Source organism: Lissotriton vulgaris, chromosome 3_1, assembly GCF_964263255.1.
Source record: "Lissotriton vulgaris chromosome 3_1, aLisVul1.2, whole genome shotgun sequence".
Classification (NCBI taxonomy): Eukaryota; Metazoa; Chordata; class Amphibia; order Caudata; family Salamandridae; genus Lissotriton; species Lissotriton vulgaris.
The window spans coordinates 1515196919-1515209418 of NC_141689.1; the positions used below are offsets into that span (position 1 = coordinate 1515196919).

Below are 12500 nucleotides of genomic sequence, written 5' to 3' on the forward strand. Positions count from 1 at the left end.
CTTTTATTGAAGGGAAGTGGGGAAAAAACCGAAGAGAATCAAAGTGATATCCGAGATCTTCGATCAAAATCGAAGTAGAATAAGTGTTTGTCATTGAGAGAGAATGCACAAACATGGAGAAAAATAGTGAAAGCCCTGGCAGAGGATGGAAAGGACATTGGAGATACATGCCTAAAGTCAGCACTAGATGCTGTAGACGGCTCAAGACCGATGGTGACAGGAACTATATTGAGACAGCATGCATGGCTGAGAATATCCGGCTTTAAGAATGAAGTGCAGGGCAACGTCGTCAACAGTCCATTATACAGAGAATGTGTTTTGTTAGCAGCTGATGACACGCTGCAACAAATTGAAAAAGGCAACGATAAGGCAAAGTTAATAGGCCCCACAATTCAGGGGTCAGTCAAGAAAGGGAACCGCCTTAACCAGAAGACCTATGGGAAGAGGTGGGTTTTGGACCGGGACACTTCATCAAGGCTTTCAAAGCATGAAGACAGTCCTTTCTTCTTGGTCGATCAAGAGTGAAACATTTGCTGTTGAGAGGTGCTGCAACACCAGTTACTTTTTAAAAGTTGAATTTCCCCCCACACAACACCAGTGGAGGGAAGAATTGGATTTTTTTTCCAGGAATGGAAGGAGTAGCGTCAGACAAAGGGGTGCTCAATATATTACAAGAGATGAGCAGATGATGTGGCCCAACGACTAGAGCAGTCGAGCTCGAAGTTGAGGAACCAGGTTAGAGTCTCAGCAGAGACACTCAACAACCTGTGATTCTGGGCAAATCACCTTATCTCCCCGTGCCTATCAAAAAAAAATTGGGAGCGTTTGTAACGCAATTGGTGCTAATGTAAATCGCTCTATCTTCGGGTCGAGTTTGTGCTATATAAAACAAACCTAAAAAACAAAACGCACGGTCACTGCATATAGTTTGCTGATCACCTGCCAACACATTATCCACAACAAAAAGCGCGCACAAAGGAAGAGAAAATATCTTAAAAGGAATATAAGATCCGCTACAAACACAAGCAGCAGAAAGAGTGCCCTCAAGAAGTCTAATCAGCAAATGTTCTGGTTCCAAAACAATATGGCCTATACTAGACTTCAGTTTCCTTAACAAATGCTTGAGAACACCAAAATTCAAGATGACAGGCCTACAAGAAGTTATTCTTCAACAGAGGGATTTCATGCAAACAGAGCTAAAGAATGGCTATCTACACAGTCCTACTAACCCCAATAAATCCTGCGTTTTGTGATAAACAAAGCACAACCAGCTCAAAGTTACTACCCTTTGGCATCAAGTTGGCCCCAAGGATTTTCACAGCATGCCTGGCGGCTGTGGCAGCATATCTGAGAAGAAAAGAAATACATGTCTACCCATACCTAGGCGATTGGATGGTAAAGGCAAGCTCAGCACGCAAGTGCAAAAAATATACATGTATCGTGATGACGACACTGCACAGACTGGGATTCGCAATAAACACAGAGAAGTCTTTGCCAAACCCAGAACAGAAACTATTAGGATTGAAGATTAACACATTAAAGGGAAAGCTTTCCCATGCGACAAGAGGGTACAAACTAACACAAGAAGCTCTGATACCAGAATGGTCAGTTTCTGACTGAGGACTGTAGAGAAATTGTGAATCACGAGTTTATGCATGCTACAAAAACCATATGCGAGGTTTCATAGGAGAAGAATCCAAGAATGAAGTTGGTGGTCACAAGCAACAGTGAGCTGGGAGGATCTAGAGGTTTGCAGATGATAAAATGAAAACTGAGATGAGTTGGTGGAACAAAACAAATGTAACAGCGGGCAGACCAATTTTTACTACAGTTCCTACAGTGCCTATTACCACAGATGCCTTGCATATTGGATGAGGAGCACACTTGGGGAAACTCAAATGTGGGAGGAATATGGAATTCTCCGGATGCAATACAACATCTAAACTTGCTGGACTTAAAAACTGTTCCTGGCCTTAAAAGGCTTTCAACTGCAGTTGTGGAGTAAATCAATATAGACACAGTACTATAACGATGTTCTGTCACAGCGGGGGGCGGGGGGGCAGTGGGGTCAGGCAAAAAGCATTTTTCACTAATAATGATGGCACCACAGATGGAGAAGAGATGGGTCATTCAAAGATTGTGAATGTAAACTGTGATAAATCTACCAGTAGACAATGTGTTAGCAGACTAGCTGAGCAGATAAGCATCCATCTCACACGAATGGGAACTTATCATATTGTAGATAGTGTTACAAAAGAGGGCAACTTAAAGAATAGACTTGCACAATGCCTTAGTCTGTAGGGAATGCACTATCTAATCTGGTTATGGAGATAAGCTCGTCCCGAAACCACTGATCTCAAGAGTGATAAACAAATGCAGTCAGTCACAGATGACTCTCATGCTAATAACCCACAGAGGGCAACACCGATGGAGATGGCACAAGAAATGGAAAAGCTACCATTATTACAAGATCTACTGTTTATGAATTTGGGAAGAGTTCTACATACAGAACCAATTTATTGAGCCTAGCTCCTGAAGACTACATTTGGCTATTGAGGACTGCCTGAAAAATCTACGGTAGTCCTCAAGAAAAAAGGAAGGCAACAACTGAGGTTGCACTGCAAAATGGGACAGATTCAAATCATGGTGCCAAAAAATCAGTTTCAAAGCTGGTCAAGAGAATCTCCAGTAATTTGATATGTAACTAATGTATTAAACTGAAAGTACATCTAGCAGCAATAGTAGCTTACATAAGGGGCTATACGGGAGAAAAGTTTGACTGCTCCAATCAAAAGATTTTTAGAAGGGGAAAAAACAGCACCTCCTAGAAGTGCACCAACACCTACATGGAATTGCAATTTGATGCTCATACAGTTCTGAAGGAAATATTCGAACCAATATATATAAAGCAAGTTTAAAGTTAATCATGTTAACGGCGTTTCTAACTGCCATGAACTAACTATGCAGCGGAAAGGATTACAGGCACTCGCCATACAGGAACCATATAGTCAAATGCATAATGACTGGGTAGTCTTCAGAACTAATCCCGAAATTCCTTCCTACAGTCATTTCAATTTTATGTAAATCAAACAATATTTCCAAGCTTTTTCCAAAGTCTCCAGTAGAGAAGGCTTTGCATCGGGAAAGGAATGCAACTTTTCATATTTGCGAACAATTCAGCCCATTACAAACTGTACCATCGCAAGATGGATAAAACAATGCCACTAAAAAGCTAGCATTCAACTAAAAGGAAAGCCTTGGGCACACTCCAAGGAGGAAAGGAGCAACAATCTATTTTTTAGTAATGTTCAGCAGAACAATATTTGCATGGCAGCCATATGGTCATCAATGCATACATTCACAAAACACTATAATGTTCAAGTAGGCAGAAAAGCATAGGTGGGACAAAGTTCTAAAGCATCTGTTAACAAGTTCAGCCTCATCTTCAACCCAACCATCACAATGACAAACTCCTACAAAATCTATGCTCAGTATGTGAATCAAGAAAATATTCATGCTGCAAAACTAATTGGTTACTTACAGGGGGAGGGGTTTGCAGCTTGAAGCAAGTGACAAAAGTAAACAACCCAACCACCACAATGAAGAAAACCACTACAAAATCTGTGCACAGTATGTGAATCCAAAAAATATTCATGCTCTAAAACGAAATGATTACTTACTGGGATGAGACTCAAGTTAACAGATTGCATTCATACAGAACATTAACTAGAGCAGTGTCACAGAAGGATAGAAGAGCACCAAATGGTGGCTACCATTGACTCACAACAAAAGAAAAAAGACTACTATATGTAGAAGAAATTCCGAACCAACCACTAGATGGTGGAATATTGCACAGCATGTGAATCCAGAAAATTTGTCAAGCTGCAAAACTACTCCCGGTAAGTAACAATTCTGTTGCTGTAAATTTGAAGGCACTAATTGCTCATCCTTGTGCAGATCATTGCACCAAAGTCCTCCAGTTGTCAGTTCCCCTTGAACAGTACTCTCGATAGAACCTCTTGGGCAAACTAGGGTAAATATAACGGCTATACGCGCAGTAATATTGCATCATACTTTAATATGTGGACTGTGATGCTCATATGGAAAGCACTTACTCTAGCGGAGCAGCAGGAGGTCGACTGCTATATCCAAACAAAAACACAAGTCCATCCATACATTTAAAACAATACTTTCGCACTAACCTAAAGAACTTTTAAACTATGAACAAACTATTAATCAACAGACACATCATAGATTACATTACTAGATCTATATCAATTGACAATTAGAATGAGAAAGTCATACCACTTGTGCTTTTGGCAGATCACATTTCACAATTCTCTCAAAATACATCACCTGCTTTTAGTGACATCATGGAGCAAAAGGATATATTTATTTACTTAAATGGATAACTTCAAGCGCACTGCTGACGGTTGATAATTTGTACATCAACATTTCGTCCACATAGTGCAGATAAGTCCACAAAACATCCACTTTTGTGTTAAGTTTGTGGACGGTCTCCATTTTTTGGCATTGTTCAGATGTTAATTTACAAAATTAGAATGCACATAAACAAAGTTCTCCAGCATCATAGTTTTCGGTAGAACATTATCAAACGGATTTAACCATTATTTTAGTCACATTTTAGATTGAGACTGTTTACAGGAAGACTTCTGGTGTCAGCCTAGACTGTTTCGGTTGTTAAAGTTTCATGCACAGATAATTGCTTGAGAATTTGGTTTTAAGAATTGTACTGTTCGGAAATTAGTCACAAAAAAAGTACAACGTTCTGCAGGGCCTAAGCAGCAAATAAGATTATGATATAGGCTTTTTTTTTTGTAAATCTTTTTGTTAGTTTAAAAACAAAGAAAGCAATAGACATATCAGGTGCCATACATTCAGACATAATAATAAGGCGAACAGATGTAGATACAGGATAGATACTAAGCAGTGAAGAAATGGCTGAGACGCCTACGCCAATATATGAGAAACAGGATGTGCCACAGTACAATATACGGTTCACATTAAGCGCAAGCTCTGAGTCTGCCCACCCATAAAATCAGGATAATAGAAGAAGCATGAGCACCAGATACTGGATTACCAACAAAGTCAGGATGTTCCACCAACTATACTTATAAAAGGAAAGTGAAAGAGTGTGAAGAAAAAGAAACCATAAAAACAAAAATGAAGACAAAACAATAAACCCATCCCCCCCACCCTGCATATGGCTATCGCCTAACCCCAACTAGCAGTGTGCCTGTCGCCCCAACTAACTAAATACAAAAGTAGAAAATGGAGGAGGGCACCAAGAATCCCCAGACTAAGGGCTCAAAATCTATTAAGCTGCAAATACGTAGCGCAACAGGGAAAACTCCAAACACCGCAATACCTCGCGAACGCATCCTGGTTGCAAACCCCGTGTCCAGTAATACCCGATGGCAAACTCAATCACAGTCTCATCCTTGACCCTTCTGATCAAACATGTGAGCCCCTTCCGGACAAACTGTCGCTTCCGCAGGATAGTCCATGCACGAAAAAGCTGTAGCAAAGTTCAAACCGAGATGAAGCAGCGCGATGAAAGTGTTAAGAACTCCGCTAAGTCCAAAGACTCCCCACACCGTCATGGATTCCCAAGGTTGTTTCGTCCGCCATCTTAGCTGTGCCGATGTATAGGGGATTGACGCAGTTTCAAACCAACAACAGTTTCCATCAAAAGTCTCCGGAAAGGGAGCATCAAGTAGTCTTTCCATAGTCTGCAACGATCGTAGGCCTGACAATCCGAATGCGGCATCAAGCTTGCTCTCAGCACCCAAAACATTGGTCAGGGGCTCCAAAGCCTCCCATAGTACGGGGTCTGCTTTCTTCGATGAAAGTGGCCATCTTGGGTATCTAGAGTCGTTTCGTTTCTTGTAGTGGACCAGGGTCCGGTCCCATCCGCCCAGTTCCAGACAAAAACACTATCATTTTATGGATGTGGGCTTCAACGCAAACATGAAGTGACCCTATGGCTGCCAACACAGTTCGTAGTGACTGGTCACTCTCAGTCCGCTCCACAACATCTCGCTCAGTTTCGGTCATATTTGTGTCCCCAGAGAGCCCGGTCTCCCCGGGGGGATAGGTGGATGCGGAACGGACGACTTCAGAGGGGGACTTATCGTTGGGGACAAGAACTATCCGAACTCCGCCACTGCAGATAGAGATCCCAACCCAGCGAACACTGGCGGGGCCCAAACCGGGCCAGGGACCCCCGTCCACCGCACCAATTGTGCGTCGTCACCCCTCCTTCGATATTCACCAATTCAGCCAACCATCGTCCGCTTCAGTACAAAAACATTTTTTCACCTCGGTAGACCCGACCCTGTCACACAACTACAGCCAATGTTGTTCAACTGAAACCCAGCTGGGCCAGTACTCTAGACCCCGGCTTCCAGGCTGGTCTAGGCCGCAAACAGCCACACTACGTATCTTTGTCTACCAAACTAGTAGAAATCTCGGGATTGCACCGTTAAGCTCCAGTCCGGTTCATACACATGGAGGCAAGGCGCAAAAACAGGATAAATAACAGGATCTTCTGGCAGGAGTCTGAGGTCGGCGGAGCCGGGAACTTACGCGGCCATCTTGTTTGCTGACGTAGCTCCTCCCCCTCTGATATAGGCTTTTATCTCAACTTTAAGAGCTGCTTGTGAATGTGACAGACCTGGTCTTCAGGGACAGCCATACAAAGCAACTCAGGTCATATGCTGCACTTTTCAGTAGGTGTTTGACTTGGTAGGTATATTACTCTATGAATAGGATTCCGTACCGGTGACCTATCACAAAGTTGTCATCCTTTTCTTTTAAGTGTACGCTCCCAGGAGGCTTGAAACTTCAATCAGTGGTTTCATGTCTGTAAGAAGGGTATTAACTTTGTCTTAATAATTGTGGAGGCATTATTTCAGAAATTATTGACGAGCTAGCTAAATTAGTTTTTGTGGGTGGGCATTTTTCAATCCACGGATTTGACACTTGCTTTCTTGAAAACGTGACCAAGTACTTCAGTTATTGCTCCTATCAAACATTACATACATTTTCCATAACCAAACGCACATGGTTATAGAGGAGATGACTTCTTTGAGTTGTGTAGTTGCAAAAAAGTCAGATTGTGAATAAAGGAATTTTAAACCCATGCATCACCCATGGCAGTGCCGCCAAACAAATCCCCACCAATCTTCTGTTGTCCAAGAGTGACGCATGGTTTTCAGAGACTGAGGTTTCTTTGCTTTCTAAAGTGCTTCAACACAATCAGGCCATGCACTCGTCGTGTTCTCATTACCAAGAATCCTTACATATTTGTAATCTTTAGCCAGTCAGTGTAAAGATTTATGGAGGCTATTCATTAGAGCTTTGAAGTCTTAAACTAATTTCAGATTTCTGGGCATTGCCATCGTAGATGCCATATTTTTTGTTGACAGCATTATAAATTGAAAGGATTACTTATCTGGGTAAAGAGAGCACGATTTTATACAAGGATGCTTGCAGTATTACAGCGCATTTGTGGTGATTAAGGATTAAAATCTACCCTAATCATGGATGATCCAGAGTTGCCTTCAGAAGGATGATATTGGTCCAAAAGTCTCAATTTGTTTGGAAATTATATTGAAAGGCAGTTTTATTTTTCAGCAACACTATGTTGAGGTCTTACACTTTCCTTTTTTCTCACAGCTGGAAAGTAGGAGGCACACTTAAGGTTCCCTTTGCAGGATTATAGAAAACACAATTACTGAAATACACTCCTGCGCAAAGGACATATGGTCCGAGCACATTGCATAGATCAAAGGGCATAGTATCTTCATTGACTGTTTCCAGAGCATGCTCAAATGGACTGCAATGTATTTAATGTCCGTGATGGATGCATCAGGGCAAAATGGAGGGCAAACATACTTTGGGAAATCAGTGTTGACTTATTACACTCTAGTGGATTGACTAATAGAAGTTCTGTTTTGACTCGTGCTTTGGTATTGCAAACTGCTATATTTATCAAGAATAAACAATTAAATAGCTTCATCCAAACATGCATATTTAAAATCCATAGGCTAGTTAACTGTAAACCATATTTGGGATTCAAACATGATTAACTCGCTTTGGTCTTGCATCTCTTATCCTTGCAAGAGCAGAACTACTCTACTGTTCTCTAGCATGAATTTCCTGGATGCATACGCTTTGCATTATTCCGCTATCTAGTGGTTTGGTCTGGAATAGTCTCCGCAGTCTTCTTTTTTTCTCCATTTAAAAAAAAAAAAATGTTTTACTCTCCATGGCATTGCTGACAATTTGGGTTTAAACCCCTCCTTGTGTGACCTCAAACGTATGTCTGATCCCTCGATGCAGCTACCATCTTTAGTTTTCTATAGTTTGGTCTGGAAGTCTAAGGTAGAAGAACTCTAGTGTAGAGGACGAAGGAATTGCGAAAAGAGAAGTTTCCCACTGAAAATCACCATCCAGGGGGAAAGGCTTGGCAGTTACAGGTAGGAAATGAAAAAACACCACGCCAAACCACCTGGTGAGGCGGAGTTGAGAAGACAAGACGCAACAAGACTGCTTGGTCGGAGAATAATAGGGCATAGAACCACTTATGGTTGTGCCCCAAGTGCCACCACAAGTACCCCAGAAGGACACGCATGAGGTCTGTAACCTCTGCCTTCCTAAGGACCACAACGCAGAGGACTTTGAGATGCGCAGAGATGTTGCCCAAGATGGAAACTTCCCAATGTCACCTCCGCAGAGAAAACTGACCCCTCTAGAAGACATGAGCCTGTCTAGTGACGAGGAGAACATCGTTTAGGCAGAGGAGGCCCTTGAAGAAGAATCTGACATCAAGCAGAGGGCCAGACTAACGAGCCACAAGAAAGCACTGAGAGAGGACCTAAGGTAATTCCTCAGGACTGAGACGGTTCAGATGAAGACCTCAGACTTCAAGAAACCAACAGACGCTGAAATTGTTGACGCCGGAGGGCACATTGAAGGCCAGTGATTCACACTGGTCCTAATCATGGGATACAGATATAGGCAAACCCTTGAAACCGGTTTCGAACTTAAGAGAGTATGTAAGGCATAGGAGGGAAAGGGTGAAAGCTAGCTCTACACTTTCTGTGAGCAGTTGCCACACAAAAGCCACTTGGTATTGACCCCGAAAGTTGTCGAAGCATAGGGGTGTCTGATCTCATTGTCACTGTTCTTCGGCATATACGTTGAAACAAAGAAATAAGTTTGAATTCGATGAAGAAAGAAAATTGCTTGAGGTAGACCAGAAAAGGAAACGACTTGAGACCAAACTCTAACCTCAATTAAGTAAAAGAGAATTAAAAGGAAGTGGAAACAGAGGAATGGGAAAACCCTACTATCAAGAGCTGCAGGAAGAGATGGAGTTCTTCGACCTGGAGAAAGAGCAAAAAGGCCTTCACAGATGAGGAGATGATTGGCAGGACACTTATGCAGATTCACTAGATAGTGGAAATGTAACTACCAGACAACATCACTGCATTGAATGCAGTAGTAAAGGGGACTGCAAGCACTTAGGAGGTCCAGTTCGAAGAGGAACAATCGGAAGCATGTTGCCACTTTGAGACTAATGCCCGAGTGAAAGAAATTTGTTCTGCCCAATGCTTCCAAGCATGTTGGGCCACGGCAGGGAAGAATTTAAGGAACCTGCTGCAGCTAAGGCAATAGGAGTGGGGGATTGTGGCGTGCCAGCTGACTCCCTTATAGCCGTAGCAACAGCGAGAAAAACAGCAAACCCTTCACATCTGTGACCGCCTCCTGACAAGAAAAGCAAGAGTGGAAATTGTAGGGAGCAAAATGGACAGAGCAGCAGCAATGCAGTGGCAGATAGCCAACTCTTAACACCCTGCTAAAGAGATGCCCACCAACATGGGGTGAGATTGTGGAGCTTATGGTACACCTGCCAGAGGAGTTCAAAAGGGCAAGCCCAGTATTGCAGGAGAGCAAGGCGTCGCCAGCACATGCCTGAAATCAACTGACCGTGCTAGTAGACAGTTCTGCACATCCACAACCATGCGCAGACATGCTTCGCTGAGAATCTGCCAACCAGGAGGTCCAGTCGGCCATAATTATGCCGTTCATAGGAGACACTCCTTGAACAGGTGAGTGACAAAGCGCTTCAGCGCATGAAAAAGGATGAGACGACCAAGGCAACACCACAATACAAAGGAACCTTCTATGGTCGCATGACCCGGAGGAAAAGAAACCGCTCCAGCAAGAGGAGCCATGCAACCACACAATTCATGCAGCCTTCAGCAGTCAACGGAGTATGCCCACCACTGTCCCATTATGGCAGTACTGCTCAAGCTCCAGCCAGCCCTTTCGCGGTCAAGGAAGAGGGGAAACCCTGCAAAAGGAAAATCACACTAGCAACTTACTGCGTACATGAACCTCTTCTGTATAAGTTGCCAGTGGGTGGAAGAATTGGAGGATTCCTGAAGGAATTGGAGACTCGCTTCTGACAAACGTATGCTAAATATCATAAAATATAGCCACTGCACAGATTTAATAAATTCGGCTACAACACTTCCACCAAAGACCGAGGATAAAGGAGGCTATATACTTAGTACCCCGACCCAAAGACTAAGAGGTTTACTCTGAGTATTTTTTCTACCAAAACCAGACGAGACGTTAAGACCAATACTGTACACAAAGTCACTAAAGTTAATAAAGACACAAAAATTCAAGCTGATAAGGCTACAACAGGTCATTCTTCTGATAGGGAATGGAAACTATATGGCAACTGTAGACCTCAAGAACGCACACCTGGACATAACCGTAAACAAACCACACAATTTCTCTGGTTTGTAGTGACCCTACCAATTCAAAGTGTTAACCTTCGGAATAAAATCAGAACGGGTGTCCACAATTTCTAGCAGTGGTCGCAGCACATCTGACGTGACAGGGAATACAAGTCTGTCCATACTTGTGAAAGAAATAACCAGCATCCGGTGCAGGAAGAACATGGGATGCAGGGTTCTCACATAGACAAAAACCAGAGGCCTCTGGAACCTCAAGGCAGCTTCGCAACACAGACACTGGAACTAAAGGTGTTTCTGGCACTAAAGGCATATAAAAAACAAATAACAGAACATTTTTGATCCAGACCGAAAATAAAACGATGATTCACTACCTGAACAAACAATGCGGAATAAGATCCTACCCGCTTCCAATCTTGGCTCAGGAGATGTGAAGGTGGATAAGGAACAGGGCATCAGTTAACGCAATACACCTACCATGAAAGGATAAAACAGAAGCGGACAGGCTAAGCAGAAAAGTGAAGACCACACAAATAGGAACTAAAATAAGATGTATTAAGACTGATCTTCAGAGTTTTTCTTATGCTTTTCCTCGGATTCCAGTGATACCAAAGGTAAGCCAAAAATGCAGACTAGCAGGTCAATCTAATTCAGATAGCTCTACAGGTAGGGTTCGCAGATTTCATGGAGACCTTCCAAGGCCAGTTCATCGCACTCAACACACCAAGACCTGTTCACTTTACAGGAGGGACAGGTATGGCACCTGGAACCAAACACTCAGCATGTCTTCTGAAGACTTAAGAGTTTGGCTGCCTCAAGTTGCCAAGAAGAGCAATGGAGATTCTAAAAGAAGCAAGGCGGCAAACAAGGAAATGCTACACCAACAATTGGAAGAGGTTTCAACAGTGGTGAAACCGACCTGCAAAACGGAACGACTATACACAAAACGTCAGTCATTAGATACAGGACACCTCTACTGGAAAAGCATCTCTCCTATGCCTCTGTCCAGGTCTACATAGCAGCTTTTGTAGCGTACCCAAGAGGCATACTGGTTAGAAATATCTCTACCGCACCAGTGGTGAACTGCTTTCTAGAAGGGGCCAAGAGGTCGCAGTCCAAAGAAACGGGCTAAAGCCTACATGGAATCTGAATGTAGTACTCTCCCAAATTATGACACTGCCCTTCAAACCAGTGCAGAATGCACAACTTAAGTTTCTAACCTTTAAAACTGCATTCCTCAGTTACCACCTCTCTAAGAAGGGTCTGAAACACAAGCGACCGCTACTCTGGAGCCATACCTTGAGGACAAATGTAAGGTTCATACCCAAGGTGGTATCGAAATTCCACATTGACAAATCTATCCACCTACTGCCCTTTTTTAACAGCCTAAAACACAGGGAGAGGGAGCATTGCGCACTCTACTTGTCCAAAGGGCAATTATGTATTGCTTGGAAAGAACAAAAGACCTCTGAAAGGGAAACAGTTTTTGGGGATTTTTTTTTTTGTTGGCACATACAAGAATAGGACTGGTACTGTAGGAACTATCACGGGATGGAATTTTGCAAACAATACAATAGTGTCGCAAGGCATGAGGAGTAACCCTTACAGAAAAGCCAAAAGCACACCTGAAAAGGAAAGGAGCCACAATTGGTTTCCTAGGCAGTGTAGCACTAGAAGACCTTTGCGCAGCCACTACATGGTTGG

At 42.9% G+C, this 12500-nt stretch overlaps 1 long non-coding RNA gene across 1 annotated transcript in view; it reads left to right on the forward strand.

The window, feature by feature from the left end:
- The first annotated feature begins 6 nt into the window (after window positions 1-6).
- The window catches only part of LOC147728104 (uncharacterized), a 15364-nt gene continuing 2870 nt past the window's right edge, over window positions 7-12500 (forward strand). Inside the window, exon 1 of the long non-coding RNA XR_015309361.1 lies at window positions 7-12500. This exon is cut by the window's right edge and continues 1487 nt beyond it. This is a non-coding gene — a long non-coding RNA (uncharacterized LOC147728104).